Source organism: Salarias fasciatus, chromosome 13, assembly GCF_902148845.1.
Source record: "Salarias fasciatus chromosome 13, fSalaFa1.1, whole genome shotgun sequence".
In the NCBI taxonomy this organism is placed as follows: domain Eukaryota; kingdom Metazoa; phylum Chordata; class Actinopteri; order Blenniiformes; family Blenniidae; genus Salarias; species Salarias fasciatus.
Genome location: NC_043757.1, coordinates 17,833,794 through 17,848,502, shown reverse-complemented (window position 1 = coordinate 17,848,502; position 14,709 = coordinate 17,833,794). Strand labels below are relative to the sequence as shown.

Genomic DNA, 14,709 nt, shown 5'->3' with positions numbered 1-14,709 from the left:
ATAGACAAATACATTCAGTTGTTTACTAGCTTCACCTTGTTGTTACTGATATAATATGTCATCATGGAGCATGTTACACACAGAACTCCTTTATTAAAGGTGAAATACTGATATCAGACTGTTAACCCTGTTTAATAAACAGGCAGAAAGTCCTGTCCAGGTTCGTATCATGTTTGTAGGAATTACATCACCGGTGTTCGCAGCCCCCCCTGGCGGAGCCCCCACCCCCCTGCCCCGTCCCTCCTCCGTCCTCAACCCTCCTGTTGTGGATCAGTAGTCGAGCCCCAGCCGGAGCCGGAGCCGGAGCAGCAGACCGGGCTCTCCCGGTGGCAGCAGCGAGCACACCCCGCCTGAGGAGCGCCAGCGGCGGACGCGGAGCTGCGGAGCTCCGGGGGAGAAGCGAGCGGAGAGCGGAGGAGGGAGAGTTCGCTTCTGACGCGTTGGTGTTTTCAGAAAAAAAAAAAAAAAAGTTGTGTTTTCTCAGAAAAGGCGACGCTGGAGACGCTTGTTGTCGGTGTGGAAGTAAGAGCTGAACGGAGTGAAACATCTTTTTGAGGTGAGTCAATTACACAGCGCGCAACAGCCGCCAATACTTTTTATTTATAATATTGATACCAAAGTGTCTCAGTTTACTAAAGTATTGATGCTTCTGAATGCAGCACATCTTTTCACTCCCCCCTCCTAAAAAAAGAAATAGGTATCCGCTTTGTAATTTTTGTACATGTATTTGAAAGAAGGTGCCTTTTGTTCATAGCTGTGACTGAGAGCTGTGTTAGAGGTCATAGGTCAGACTATGAAGTGATTATTGACAGTTTGATTGGTCAGAGTAAATGAAGTACCTCAGGTTAATCTGTGTCCGATTCCTTTAAATGATTTATTCTTTCTCTCCTCCAGTTTGCTCGGTTCTTCTTTCTCTGCATTCACTTGCGTTTCCTCCAGGTCTGCTCTGTGTTGCACGTGTGTGCGCGTGTGCGTGGATGAAGGGGAAAGCGGAGAATAAGCAGTGCTCTGTTATCTCCATCCAGCTGTTCCAGTGCGCTGGGGCTGCCTCACACAGCAGCTTCAGCACTTTTCTTGTCTTGATCTTCTCTGTTTGGAAGATATCTGCTGCTGGATTTGTTTGTTGAAGATAGAAGGGAATGGACGAGGAGGAGATAACGAAAAGGAAAGGTCACACACCATGACAGATTGAGAGACCTTAGGGCCATTTGTTTTTATGCTCCCAAGGCCTCCTTTAATTTATGGATTGGTTTTGAGTTGAATTGGAAACACCCCTGGTCTGATTGGACCATAAATAATCCCCCCGGGAGCAGATATAAACACTGCGTGCCTGGGATTCACTCCATCTCTTTCTCATCTCTTGTGAACTCCTTCGCTGCGGATGATTGATGGGCTGCATGCCGCGTTGTCACAACTACGAGACTTTAGCTGAATGCAAACGTTTGGACGCCCGCGCACGAGGGCGTGCAGCTTGCAGATGTGATTTTCTAAAACGCTCCACATGATCTAGTCCCTCCTGCACACACTAGATGAAATACACCGCCATGATGCAAACTTTACTCTTTAGCAACATGCCACGGGACTGCAGGAGAGACCCTACATCATCCTGCCCCGACGCTGCAGCCCAGGGAGAGGGAGGGCTGGATGGGGGTGGGAGGTGATTACCAATCTGTCAGGATGGGAGCAGAAGAAGAAGAAGAGGACAGAGAGCAGGTAGAGCGAGAAGGACTTGCTACTCGGGGATAATTTCATCAGATGGCTACTTCACAAGACAAAAAGCCCGGGGGCGGGACACGAGAACATGAACAAAGCTGCTACCATTGTGCTTTTGACAGATGTAGCCCCACAACATCTTTTTTTTTTTTTTTTTCCCACCCCTCCTTTGCAGAATTTAGCTTCTAAAGCTTAATTTGCTCGTCAGACAGGGCTGCAAGAAATACACACGGGGACACATCTGTGTACTCAGGAGGACTCTTGCATAACAAGTCGAGGAAAATCCCGTGTGGAGAAGCACATACGACGGACCAAGTAATAGCTCATTTTAAAAAAAGGGAGCCATCTGATACACACCTGTGATGCTCCATTAGCAAAATGCTTCTCGGACCATCTGGGCATGAAGTGATCACACAACAACTCGTTGCCATTTCATTTTCAGCAGTGTTGAGGATGAGGAGAGTTGGACGTGATTATCAGCATGTACGCAACATGTCAGCATATTTAATTTGCTGTCATCCATCATGATGTAGCACAGGCCACAAAACACTGTGTTTTCACCCTGAAACACTGGAGTTTCATGCGAAAGTCCTGTGTGTGGAAACATGCAGTGTTGTAGCCTTGAATTCCTTTGAGACAATCATGCACTTAGAGGGGCTCAGCCAATACATTTTCTCGACGTTGTCTCCTCACCCCCCTCCCTCTGAAGCCCATTTCATGTCTTGAATTACACTGTGATGAAGCATGCAGCTCTGTTTGATCTTATGATGTAGTTCAGGTTGTGATGTGCAGGTTTGTTCTTGTTTTTCAGATGTTTTAATTTTTTTTTGTTTTGTGGGAGTTATGTTGGCTCTCAGATTCAGATTGTCTAACAGCGGGTTGCACCAGTGAGATTTCCGTTTGAGTTTCTTACTGTCAGCCCATTAAAACGGGACAAGAGCAAGAACGCAGCAGGGGAGAGACAAGCTGTCAGTCAGTCTCACACACACACACACACACACACACACACACACACACACACACACACACACACACACACACAAAGACTGCCTTTGTATGTGAAACTGTAATTAGTAGCTGCCTAGGCTTGGAGTGACCTTTCCTTTTCTGCTTTCAAAGGTCTGCTGAGGACTGTAACTGTATCACCGTCACTAATGGCTTTGCTTTTACAGTATGTTCAGTCAGGCTTTATTTTCAAAGTCAAATCCCGAGAGATTGCACATCAGGTCAATTATTCAAATTGCTGCCCTCAAATCCAGCTTTTTGAAATTGTGTGCTCGTTACGGCTCTGTCGTCACTCACGCAGGCGCAGGCAAACTCAACTTCAAGCCGACGGTGACGCAAGTTTAAATGAAGCGTTCACATGTGGTTAATTTGTAAATGCGCTGCATCGACTTGCATTCCAGAGATTTTACTGCGACCAGAAATAAACAGAGCAACATGAACCGCTGCTCTTGTGAAAAACACCAAGGGCGAAAGAGGAGAGGAAGGTTGTTCTTCTGTCTGCTATTGATTATTTCAAGTCATCAATCATCTCTGTTGTGCAAATTCTTTTCTTGTAGAAGTGACATCCGCTCTGAAGAAGCAACTGTAAAAAGGTTACAACAAAGCACATTTGAAGATACTGTTTCCTATTTACATGCCCAAGTTTGATAAAGGTGCTTGCTCTAATGATTTAAAAATAATAATAATCAAAGGAGAATTTTTATAAACAGTTTTTAAAGCTTATTGTTGTTTTTTAAGAAGCTAAATTAAAGCTCATACAGTTTCATGTGACCACTGACGATCGAAGAGCATTAGTGGGTTTTTCCAAAGCTAACTGTTTTAATTTGATTTTTGTGAGCAATTATTCTCTCGTGTCAAAATGAATGGACTCTTACAGCAGTACTGTACGAGGAGACTCAGTCATTTGTAGTGAGCCATCAACAAGTAGCTTCAGATCAGGAGCTCATGTGACGACTGTGTCCTTGAAGTCTGTGGTGGGAAATCTCAGCCTCATGTCACTCTGCTGTCCAGTCTTTTGATATCAATACTAATTTGAACTGAGCCTTAAAGCAAATTCACTGAGAGCTTCTTTGCATTTCAAATTCTTAATTATGAGCCTTTTTTGATCCCGCTATTCGCTGAATCAAATCTTCAAATCTCTTATACACTCAGCTGCTTGTTTTCCAGGTCATTCAGACTCTTCAAACTATGCAGACTCTATAATTATGAATAGCAAAAACATTCTATTTGATGAATGATTGCAGCGGAGACCATAATTTGGTTGCAGATTATAATTATCAGGTCCATTCATTGCAATCAGACTCAAAGATAGTCATTTCAGAAATGGAGAGGGCTTTTTTTTGTGAAAACTGACACCAGAACAGTTTCCCCCTATTTCAACGAACCAAATAACCAACATTTGTCATGTCGTGCGTACGTGCAGGCAGCTTATCCATCAAGCTGCAGGAGGTCAGATCTGCAGGGCGACATGAACAGGTGCTGGTCTCTAAGTGCAAAAATGCTGCAGGATGTTTTTTAAATGAAGGGCAAAGTAAAGACCTTTTCATGCAGATTCTATAACATGCCCCTTAACTCCATAATAATGCCACATGAATGTTTCATGATTTAACACAGAAAGCTGGCTTTTGTCTCTCAAACAGGTGTTTTGTTGTATTTAAGGTAAACGCACCAGCACTGATGTGGAGAACAGTTTTTATTCAACGATTTGGCTTCTGCCATCCTGACAGTGATTCTCCCTCTTTTGACCTTTTGACTGCTCATAATTCTTTATTTCTCTAGTGAAGTGAAAAAAAGAAAAGAAAAAGCCCAAAGCAAATTCGAAACTGCACTTATTTTTGTAATAAGCACGACAGAAGCAGCAAGCAAACACATGAGTCAAAAGTGTCTTTACACTTTTGACTCATTCGGAAACAGCCCGCCCATCTGTTATCTGTTCACACTCATTAAGAAACTGTTTTGGACAAAAATAAACTCTGGCCCGACACTGACACTTCAACTGAGGAAGTTGGCACTTTAAACTGGCAAAGTTAATGCTTTAATCGTTCCTGAGATAATATTGCCCTTATTTTTTAATGCTATTCTCTTAGATCATCAATCCCTTTCTGTCACCTGAACATCAAATATGCAAGTCTGGTCCAAGACTGGTTTAGCTTGTCGATGTGATCTGAACTTCATGTTAAAAACATTTCTCATGTGGGATAGATGATAAAGACACTTCTCTAAGAAAAAAAAAAAAATCAAATTTTGCCTCTAGTGAGAGTATCCATGTATTGTTTTTTGTCAAATCTGAAGAGTCCACTCAGAGACAGAGGTCCAACCAGGTGGATGCGTCCACTAACCCTCCTCAGAAGCACTATGGAGCTATAAGTTCCTACCGAGGCGCCTGTCGAGTCTGTTCATCACTGGCTTTACAGACTGGGACGGACCTCTTCTGATGTGGGAATGTCCTCATGAAGCGCCCCTCGCTCCCGGCCTGTCATTACCCCCCCTTTGATTTTTACAGACAAACAGACCAAAAGTGGCCATTAAATGTCCCATGAATGTACATGCTGTCCGGCTATTATCATGCCGCTGAAGAATGTTTTTTTGGCGTCAAAGAGACCTCACAATGTGTTTTCTTTCGCGTAAGTAGATTCCACTACAATTAAATGGCTGTTGCAAACTGAAAGCCGAGATGTCAGGCGGAGATGGGCTCTGAAAGCCCTCGTAGCGCCTAAGGAGAGACGGAATCAATGCAGAGTGGAGTAAGTCTGGGTATAATGGACATTAGCGGGCTGCGCTCTGGCATGAATCGCATTAGAACCAGGAGTGCTGAAGTTTGCCAAGTGCTCCAAACATCCATTAGTAGGCCGATCAAACTGTTTACCCAACACTCATGTAGTTGTTCAGTGTCCTCTAACCATACTGTAGAGAAGGTTCTGCTGAAGCCGCATTTTGAGTCTTCACTGTGTGACAGACAGCGCAACAAAACTGTGTTCCTGACAACGTAGATGTGGACCTCGACATTAATGTGCAGTGTGGGGTGTGTGAGTCTCGTCAACAGACGTGGAGATACTTCTCAGCCGCTCTGCCTTTCCTCCTTTTTCCTCTTTCTCTTTGTGAAAAGAAGGTAAAGTGGCCTCATATGTCACAAGACGTCAGCTCAGCGCAGTCAGGAGGTTGATGTATGAGGACAGGAATGGCCAGTGCTGAAACAGCAGACCACACACACACACACACAGATACACACAAACACAAGATTGATGGATGGCGCAAGTATTAGGTCCCAAACTGAGGTGCATTGCCTGGCGGCAGATGAGCAGTTTTAGGAGGATGGAAGCCAATGACCTGCAGCTGCAACAATTAGATGCTTTTAATGCCAGCAATCTTGTCTTTTTGAGAAAATCAATGCTTTTAAATTGTTACGTGAAGAGACTTTACTTCTTTCTGCTTGGAAACCTGAGAAGAAATCCACTGCCAATGTGGAGTTTTTAACATGACTAACAAAGCCCTTCTTCCTGCACGTCTTTCTACACGCGTGAGGCCAAATTGATTAAGCTTTTGGTTGATTTGCCTCTATTGGAAATCTGATTTGTGGCAGCAAGTGAAAGAAAACATGAATTATTGATGTGGTGTAAAGGCTCATCCGGACAGCTGCTGCTCCGGCTCCCTGCTAATCTCAATATAATTTTGTCTTTACAAACACTGCACCCCTTTTTTTGGTTGTTGTTGTCAACTTTGCTACACAACAAGCTCGCTCAAATTGAATCAGTGAGTTTGTAAGTTTGTTACTCTGGGACACCTCCCGAGCTAATAGCATAAGCAAAGATCTGATGTTTGGACATGTGTTTGATTTATAGATTAGATTTCCTACGCCCTCTTGGCCAGCGTCTTGCTTCGACGCGTACGCTTGTGTGTGTGAGACTTGTCTTTGCAGGGACTCAGAAAATCTTCATGAGGAGAATTAATGCCATCTTTAGTGAAAGAAAATATGTTTGAAGGTTAAACTGAAGTTAGAGTTTGGAAGGAGCTCTGACGTTAAAGTTTGTCTGCAGAAAATCAGTGTAAATCGATGCAATGTCGGTAAAAGGCTTAACAAGAACTGTGTGCATACATGTATGTGTATTTACAATGTGTGTGTGTGTTTACTGCTGTTGTGGGGACCAGAATCTATTGACACACTGACATTATGGGGACTTGAGCATAAAGTGAAGGAAAAATGAGGTATTGTGAGGTTAACACCTCTTTTTAAGTATCGACTGAGATTACAGTCAGGGTTATGCTCTTTAATGATGGCCAAAGTTTCTGTAACTAAGCTGAAAATATTTGTTAGTCAATGTCTTCGGAAGGAGTGCATTAGTGTGTGTGTGTGTGTGTGTGTGTGTTTTGCTCGGTGGAGTGTAGCCAGTTCGGAGGATGCATCTGCCAGATGACCCTCCTGCAGAATGCACTCGATCCCCCCCGCCTCTTTCCTGCGTCAGCTGACTCGTTAGGGTAAACTGTGTCTTGTGAAAGCAGAGTGGAGGCGACAGTGGGGGGTTGGGGGAGTTTTAACTGTGAGAACCGTGTTTAGATCATTACCTTAGTATGTCTCCGCATAGCGCATCTCTCTGGTGTAACCTTGGGATCCCTCCCTTCTTTTTCAATTAGTTACAGATGTCTCCCTTCCCACCGCGGGTGCCTCCATCTCTCTCACTCTTTTTTTTTTTTCTCACACACGTGTTGGGCCCTGATGTTCCCAGAAATCTTCCTGGAACTCCTGGGATGCTGTTCCCAAGTAACTCTGCCTCCATCGCTCACCCGTCCGAGCCAGCGATCGTCCCTCATTTTGCAAAGCTGTCCGACCACGGGCGCGCTGCCAGGACTCAGCTGGCCTGGAACCTGTCATGCGTGCGTATTGCAATATTTGGCAGATTTTTAAACTTGTTAGCAGTTTACAGAGTGATCTTGTTGGTTCACTTGAGCTCGGTTACAGCACAGGCTGAGGCTCAGCTGGCAACCTGGAGGTGTTGTCTGCTTTTTGTGTCATGCAGTCCTTGTTTGCTTTGTATTATCCTGCGGAGAATTGGTTATGGAGGATTTTTGTCTGTCTGCAGAGAGAGGTTTCTTGGAAATGGAGACAGAGTACAGATAAAAAAAAAAAAGTGGACAAGGTTTGTCTCATGGCTGATCTGCTTAAAAGTAAAAACAAACTTTGTGTGATTGTGTTTGTGTGTGTTTGTGTCCAGCTGAATGTTAAATACACTGTATTAAATGAGTCCAGTCTCTTTCACTCAGACACGCGTCCTCAAGCCTCCCTCCGCTTCCCTCTGCGATTTGACATTGAAAAGATGCATTGTTCAAAAAAGCCTTTGATATTCATATTTTTATTATTAACAGGCTGGATTAGGGTGAAGCTCACGCTGTTTGGGGTCCCGGTGCCCCCCCCCCCCCCCACTCCGTCCCAGCTCCTCCAGCCCTCCGTCCCCTCACTGGGCTCAGACGGACAGAAGTAGGTCAAAGTTTAGTGGAGCGTCCTGTCTGAACAGGAGGACTGGAAAGGTGGAGGAGGGTGAAAGGGCGCTGTTTAATATCAGAACACGGCCACATTTACTTAAGCTTAGACAGGACTAGTTGGCATGTAATCTGGCTTAAAAACTGCCAAAAATAATTGATAAATGTGCATCAACAGAATAGAACTTGTGCATTGAAACATGGGGAGTGAGGGCCGTCTGTTTTTTTTTTGTTTTTTTTTGGCCACCATTAGTTGTTATGAATCTGTGTTGTTTTAACTCAAATGTTTGATCTCTTTTTGGTTCTTTTGCATCTAATGTGAACCATTCTGTGCGTCATCTTTTCCCATTTATGCCTTCTGATGGCATTTCTCTGCTTCAGCATGATTCCCTTTGTGTCTCGTATGGCCTACTGTACATCTTTTCATGATCATTTCATGTCTTATTCAATCTCATTGCACCTCTATGTGCATTTTCTCTCTTTTTGGTGAATTATGTCTCATTATAAATGTATGCTTTGGGTCTGACTTTATTATTTTCTTTTTATAAGATGCGTAACTTGCAGTAAGTAGCATGTGTCTCTTTGTCCACTGTGTTCCCAAATAATGACCATTACTATGAAACGATTTCATGCCATAACAGATGTGTTGTCATAAATAGATGAATGTTGACGTGTCGATGTCAGATATATGAAAATTAATTTTATGTCTGATTTCCTTTTAAATATTTTTATTGTTTTCACTGTTGAAATTGTCAGAGTTCTTCAAATCCCCTGCAGATCATGATTTTAGAGGTCTTTGAAGGTTCTGATGCAGTGTCAGGTCATCTCGTACTATAGACCATAAGTAATATAAGCACTGCTGCTTGATTAGATTGACTTTATGCGATCAAAATTGCAGTTGAATCCGAGGTGTTAAGAAATATTTGCAATTGCAAATGTCAGTGATGTAATTCACCACGTAATGCCGCACATGCAGTGTTTTAGTGAAAAAAAAAAAAGGCAGAGACAAATCACTGCAGGTTGACACAGGAGACAACAGTGGCATGTCAAGCAAAAAACAAGGAAAATGCTGCAAAATCATTCCTTCCTGACCAAAAACTGAACAAGGTCAGTGGTTCTTCGGTATTGCAGTTTCAGAAGAAACTCTGTTTGAGGTCAGACTCGACAAGGCGAGAGGCATTATAGGATTGATCCACCGAATGAATGAGATACTATTCTTTCAACAAATAAACCCACACGTCAGTACAATTAGTGTACTCGGTATAAATGGGACATTCTGATCTCTCAGTTGGAAATTATTCAATCAGATGGACAACAAAGGACCATGTAAGCACAGCTCCTGACAACTTGAAGGATGAAAGAAGTTCGGCTCTCAAAGATAAAGTTCACCAAATGAAGTGACCTTGTTCTCGTGCATCGCTGTGTGAATGTGTTCGCTAACTGCCTGCTGCTGCCGTGCCAGCTCCCTCTGGGAAAAGAGATTTCACATCTGACTGAGGCTTTTAACCTGCTGTAATAAAGGATACAATAATCTACTGATGAAATCAAGGCTCAGAGCAGCAGCCGTTGAACTTACAGCGAAGATAATCAGTTCAGACCAGCCTCAAAAAATACTGGTTAATAAAACAGTTCAGGACCAAGTATATATTTTATAAGTTTGCCAGAAAATTATCTGAAACCAGAAGGTGGTGACTATAAATTCATTTATACACTTGGTGTGCCATAAGTAACAAAAAGCGACTATTTGCTTTAACCCAAGCTCACTATTTAATTATTATATCATATCCACAATTTGGTTTGACACACCTGGGTTTTTATTTAGATTTCATACATTCAAATAAAAGATTTGTTTCTGTTTTATACTTCAGTAAAAGGAAGACAGACAACACCCGAGGGCATCCTACACCACCTTACTTAACCACTATATGTAATCACACATATAATGCCTTTGTAGAAATAAAGTAACACAACAGAATGTCAAGTAAAGTACACATCATGAATTCCCATCATGCAAACAAATACCATGTTGCAAATTTCACTATGTGCATACACAGATACACACAAATGCATACATATGTGGGCCATATATATATGGCCACATAGGCCATATATATATATATATATATATATATATATATATATATATATATATATATATATATATATATATATATATATATATACACACACTGTATATGTATGGCCTATGTGGAGGAAATCAGACTGTTTCACTGAAATATCAAAAACCATCAAAACGACAGCAGAACGACAGATGGTCATTCAGTTTTCCTGAATTTTATATTGTGGGTTTTGTTCACTTTGCCTCATACTGGTCGACATTTCACTCACTTTGCAGTGTTCAGCTGCATTAGTGTCAAGAGTCTCTCTTGTTTTATTCTTTCCCTTCACATTTGTAGAGGAGTGACTGAGCAGAGAAGAGGAGAGTAGAGAGGCAGTTGTGAGCAACAGTTTATGTGTTTTATTGTTGTTGGGTTGGTTTTTTTTTTTGGTTGGGGGGGGCTCAACAATGCAAGCTCATGATGCAAATTCCGCATTGTAACAGACAAATTCTGTTGGAAGGATGCTTTTATCCAAAGTGGTGTACATCTGAGAGGTAATGCGACGTGTTCGACTGTGTTCCTGATGACCTCGGGATTAGACACACAGACAGAGCGCAGCTGCTCTGCTGAAGTTGTTTCTCACGATATGTTTTCTGTTTGAGAGGTCTGCCAACTCATCCCCGCTTATTGCTGGTCAACTTCACTGGTTACGTCATCCCGGCAGCCTCGGCCCGTCTCGCCGAACCGTCCTGTACTGCTGTCACTGAAATCAATCAGCTCCTGCTGCGTGGCTTTCTCAGACCGTGCATGAGTGTTTCGGTGGTTTCAGTCTCACATCAGAGTGAAATAAAGTGATTTGGGGCTCAGTTTTAATGTTTCTCTGAGGGGTGAGTGGGTTTGTGTGCTTTAATGTTCATGTTAAGGTCACTTCTGCTGTCATGTCGGCTCATACCTTCACAGATTAGTCTCGGTCTGGGTGACTGAGTTCAACAAAGTACAACTGTGGGTCACATGGGAAGAAAAGAGCTGGAAGAAGCAGTGAAGTGGAGTTACAGACATTTGATTTGTCTGTGTTGAAACACACAACTCGGTTACGCGATAGTGGAAAAGATCAGGAGTGTTTATAGTTTTTGTCGGGGGGAATTTGTCTCGTTCCTGCTGTTTCCTGTGACCATCCTGGTCAGCCAGTGTTACATAAGAGAGCTTTTGAAAATCAGACGGTATTGTCGACATGAGAGTGAGTTAAAGAAGGTGAAAGGGGCGCGTTGTTTTTAGATGCTTTTGAACAATTAAATGTTGAATTATATAATAGCTCAGCTGCTGCGTCTCCAAACGTCCGCTCATTGTCGCTGCACCGGTGATGAGTTTTAACTGTAGCTGCGGCCCTGCTGTCAAAGATCAAACGGTTAGATTACAGTGGAGACGGAGAGGTTTGGAGGGGTAGCGGTGGCAGATGCGGGGATGAATGGATGAAATGAGGCCAGTGTCATCCTGTCTCATTTTCTATGCAGGGTTGGGAGGGGATTAGTCTCACTTACATAACTTCATCTCACCCATCTCCCCCTCCCCTAACTAGCCTATCTCCCCCTCTCTCCACTCTCTTTGGAGATCGCAACATCGGTATTGGTCTGTTTGTTCTTCCAGTGGTTTGGATTTGTGTTTTTCTCCATTAAAAGCAAAAACGTTTGAGAAGGCAGAAAGTGATGCACGTGTTGAGACCGGGACGAGGGGAGGTGGTGGAGAGCAACGCAAACCGAGCTGGAAACAGAAGAGTGGATCTCTGCTATCTGCAGTTGTGATGAAACTCCGCAGATAAAGGAATAGAGGAAACATGAGGGGAAAACAGGGGATGGGGGAGTGTTGGGGGTGGATGAGATAATCTATTTATAGTTCATCCCTGCTGTTGGGTTAGACCGCCTGGCCCAGCGCAGCACAGCTCAGCATCCATGTCAGTCCACATGTCAGTCTCCATTAGCCTCTATACACTTACACACACACACACACACATGCACACACACATCCTGAGGGTGTAGACATGAAAATGTTGGCGTACTGACCTTTGCCACCGAAGTGGGAGTAAAATAAAATCACACACTAATAGATCTGCCTCGGTGTGTCTGTGCTCGTGCCAGTGAGGTGTTGGAGAGCTCCGTCAAGATCTGACACAGACATGGCGAAGTGGCTCGGCGGGTGAAAAGATTGACGTTTAAGACAAAAGCTGCACTTCTTAGAGCAACACCTTCATCCTTAAGCGCACACAGATCTCCTTTTCACAGCGTTTTCTCGCGGATTGTACTTTTTAATCTTGGGAATAAATTAATCGCACCATCTCCTGTGTCCTTCAAGCTTCTTTTTGTTCTCAGATAACATTTGCATATCTGTTCACTTTCCTCTTCATTTTTTCCCCCCCCCCATCCTCTCTGATACCGCTTTAAGCGCTTGTGCTTCAGAGGAAGAAACGCGTGTTTCACCCAAAATAACTGTGGGTTTCAGTCCAGGCTGACTGCAGTGGTTTCATTGTGTGTGTTCGTTGTACCTGCTGCAGAGCCAAAGAGCTATGCTATGTTTCATAGTAACAAATAGATTTTTACAATTGCTTAAAATTTTGCTGTAAATGTTCCACAAACGATATGGCTGTTGTTGTTTTTTTTTTTTCAAGGAACCATTGTGTAAAACATTGCACTGGGGCATTATTAGCTGTCAGGACTGGCCAGCGACTGTTGGCGTTCCTGGATGATTCATGTAACAGTGTCTGCGTTGCACAGGACCTCGTTTGTTTTTTCTCGCTGTTTCTGCCCCACAGCCTATCCTGCTCCAATAACACAAGTACTGTGGCTGAGGCAGAGGACATACATTCACACACATGAATAAACACAAGCATTCATGACATGCACATGTGCACAGAGACACACACTATGCATTTATTCATTTATTTTTTTTTTTTACACTCCTGGCTCATGTCTTTAATGGCCTTATATGTTGTAATTTGTTTTACAAGAAAAAAAAGGTTTCCGTTTAAAAAAAATGAATATTTATATACAATTACAACATTAACTAGAATTAAAAAAACATGTTTTCTGTCTTTGCGTGTTTGCTCTGTACTGACGACTTGTCCAGCATGTTTTATGTCCTTGACCATAATTAGCTGGGATATATGTATTTATAAATCCTACTTCTTAATGCTAATTATTGACTGTTTAGTCCGATGGGCAAGTGAAATAGCATTAATCACTGTAATGGGAATATTAAATGAATCCCATTCTGTCATATAAAATGATCCACTGATAGGAGAAACACCGTCACAGGAAACTCCCAGCTTTTAACAGATGTGAATATATAATTTGGATAGAAACTTGACAAGTAAACACGGTACGATTTTGACGTTTTTACAAGGATGTCCTTTCGAGGCTTGTTTTTTTTTTCTTATTACTTCAGGAACTGTCATTTTTGTTGTGAATACTGGACGGTTGGACAGTCGCAGACACGTCCTTGGGTTTTATTCGGCCGGCATGAAGCTTGACAGCTTCTGCTCTCAATTTCAGTCTTCCCTGGGTTTTGGATCAGTGCTTGGTTAAAGTCCAATCAGATGCTGAAGGGTGCTTGAGTGTGTTTCTGAGAAAAATGTGCCCATCCTCTGTCTGGCAGCCCACCTACCCTGCAGGAATTCTCCATGCTCACCGTGTTCCCGCTGCTTTAGGCTATGAGAAAGCAGGAATCTGTGCTTAGAGGTGTGTTTGAAATCATGTTCGACAAGCTGAGGATGAGAATAATGAAAGAGGAGACGAAGTGTGTGTATGAAAAGAGGTGATCTATATCCTCTAGACAGCGAAATTGTCGCTACAACAGGCTGATGGTGCTGGAAACCGACAAAAGCTCCTGGCTCTGGATGAGGCAGTGAGAAGGAAAAGGAACATTTTCCTGCAGTCTTTGTTTCTCATTTGTTAATTTTGTGGCTTCCTTTGTGTGATCACCTTTGGCTCCTCCTGCCCACGTCTCCCTGTTTCTCCACAGAAAACCCTCATTAGTCATTAGCTGTCTGTGGACCTGCTTGCTCATCATTTTCTCTGCGGTAACATTGTCATAGCGGAGGCTGATAGCGTGCAGCTGTGGTTGCTGCTCCTCAGATCCGTTGCAGAGATAGATTTTATCCACGGCTCCTGCCATCCTCCAGTCTGTTGTCACACCATGTAATCTGCCTACTGAGGATGAAGACTTGTGATCTTAAAGAAACGCTGCAGGCTACAAGGGAAACAGAGTGTACAGGAATGAATCAGTTAGCTGATTCACATCACCGACAGGTGAGTTCTCTACCCGACAAGGTAATTCTCTCCCAACTGGAAATAATAGTTTCATCTATTGAATTAAGATAAAGTATTTTAAGTCTTCTTGAAAAATGAATATGCAATCCACTGTAGTATTTATCCTTCCACTCACTCCCCTGCTTTTTCATATTTCAGAT

The 14,709-nt window shown here is 43.0% G+C and overlaps 1 protein-coding gene across 2 annotated transcripts in view; it reads left to right on the top strand.

The window, feature by feature from the left end:
• The first annotated feature begins 314 nt into the window (after positions 1-314).
• The window catches only part of lzts2a (leucine zipper, putative tumor suppressor 2a), a 40,972-nt gene continuing 26,577 nt past the window's right edge, over positions 315-14,709 (top strand). Inside the window, exon 1 of one of the 2 annotated variants that reach the window (XM_030106312.1) lies at positions 315-556. The gene's annotated coding sequence lies outside the window, so the exon portion shown is untranslated. Of the gene's footprint in view, positions 557-7,572; positions 7,588-14,709 lie in introns of those variants that run through there. The other variant, XM_030106313.1, reaches the window with a different exon arrangement.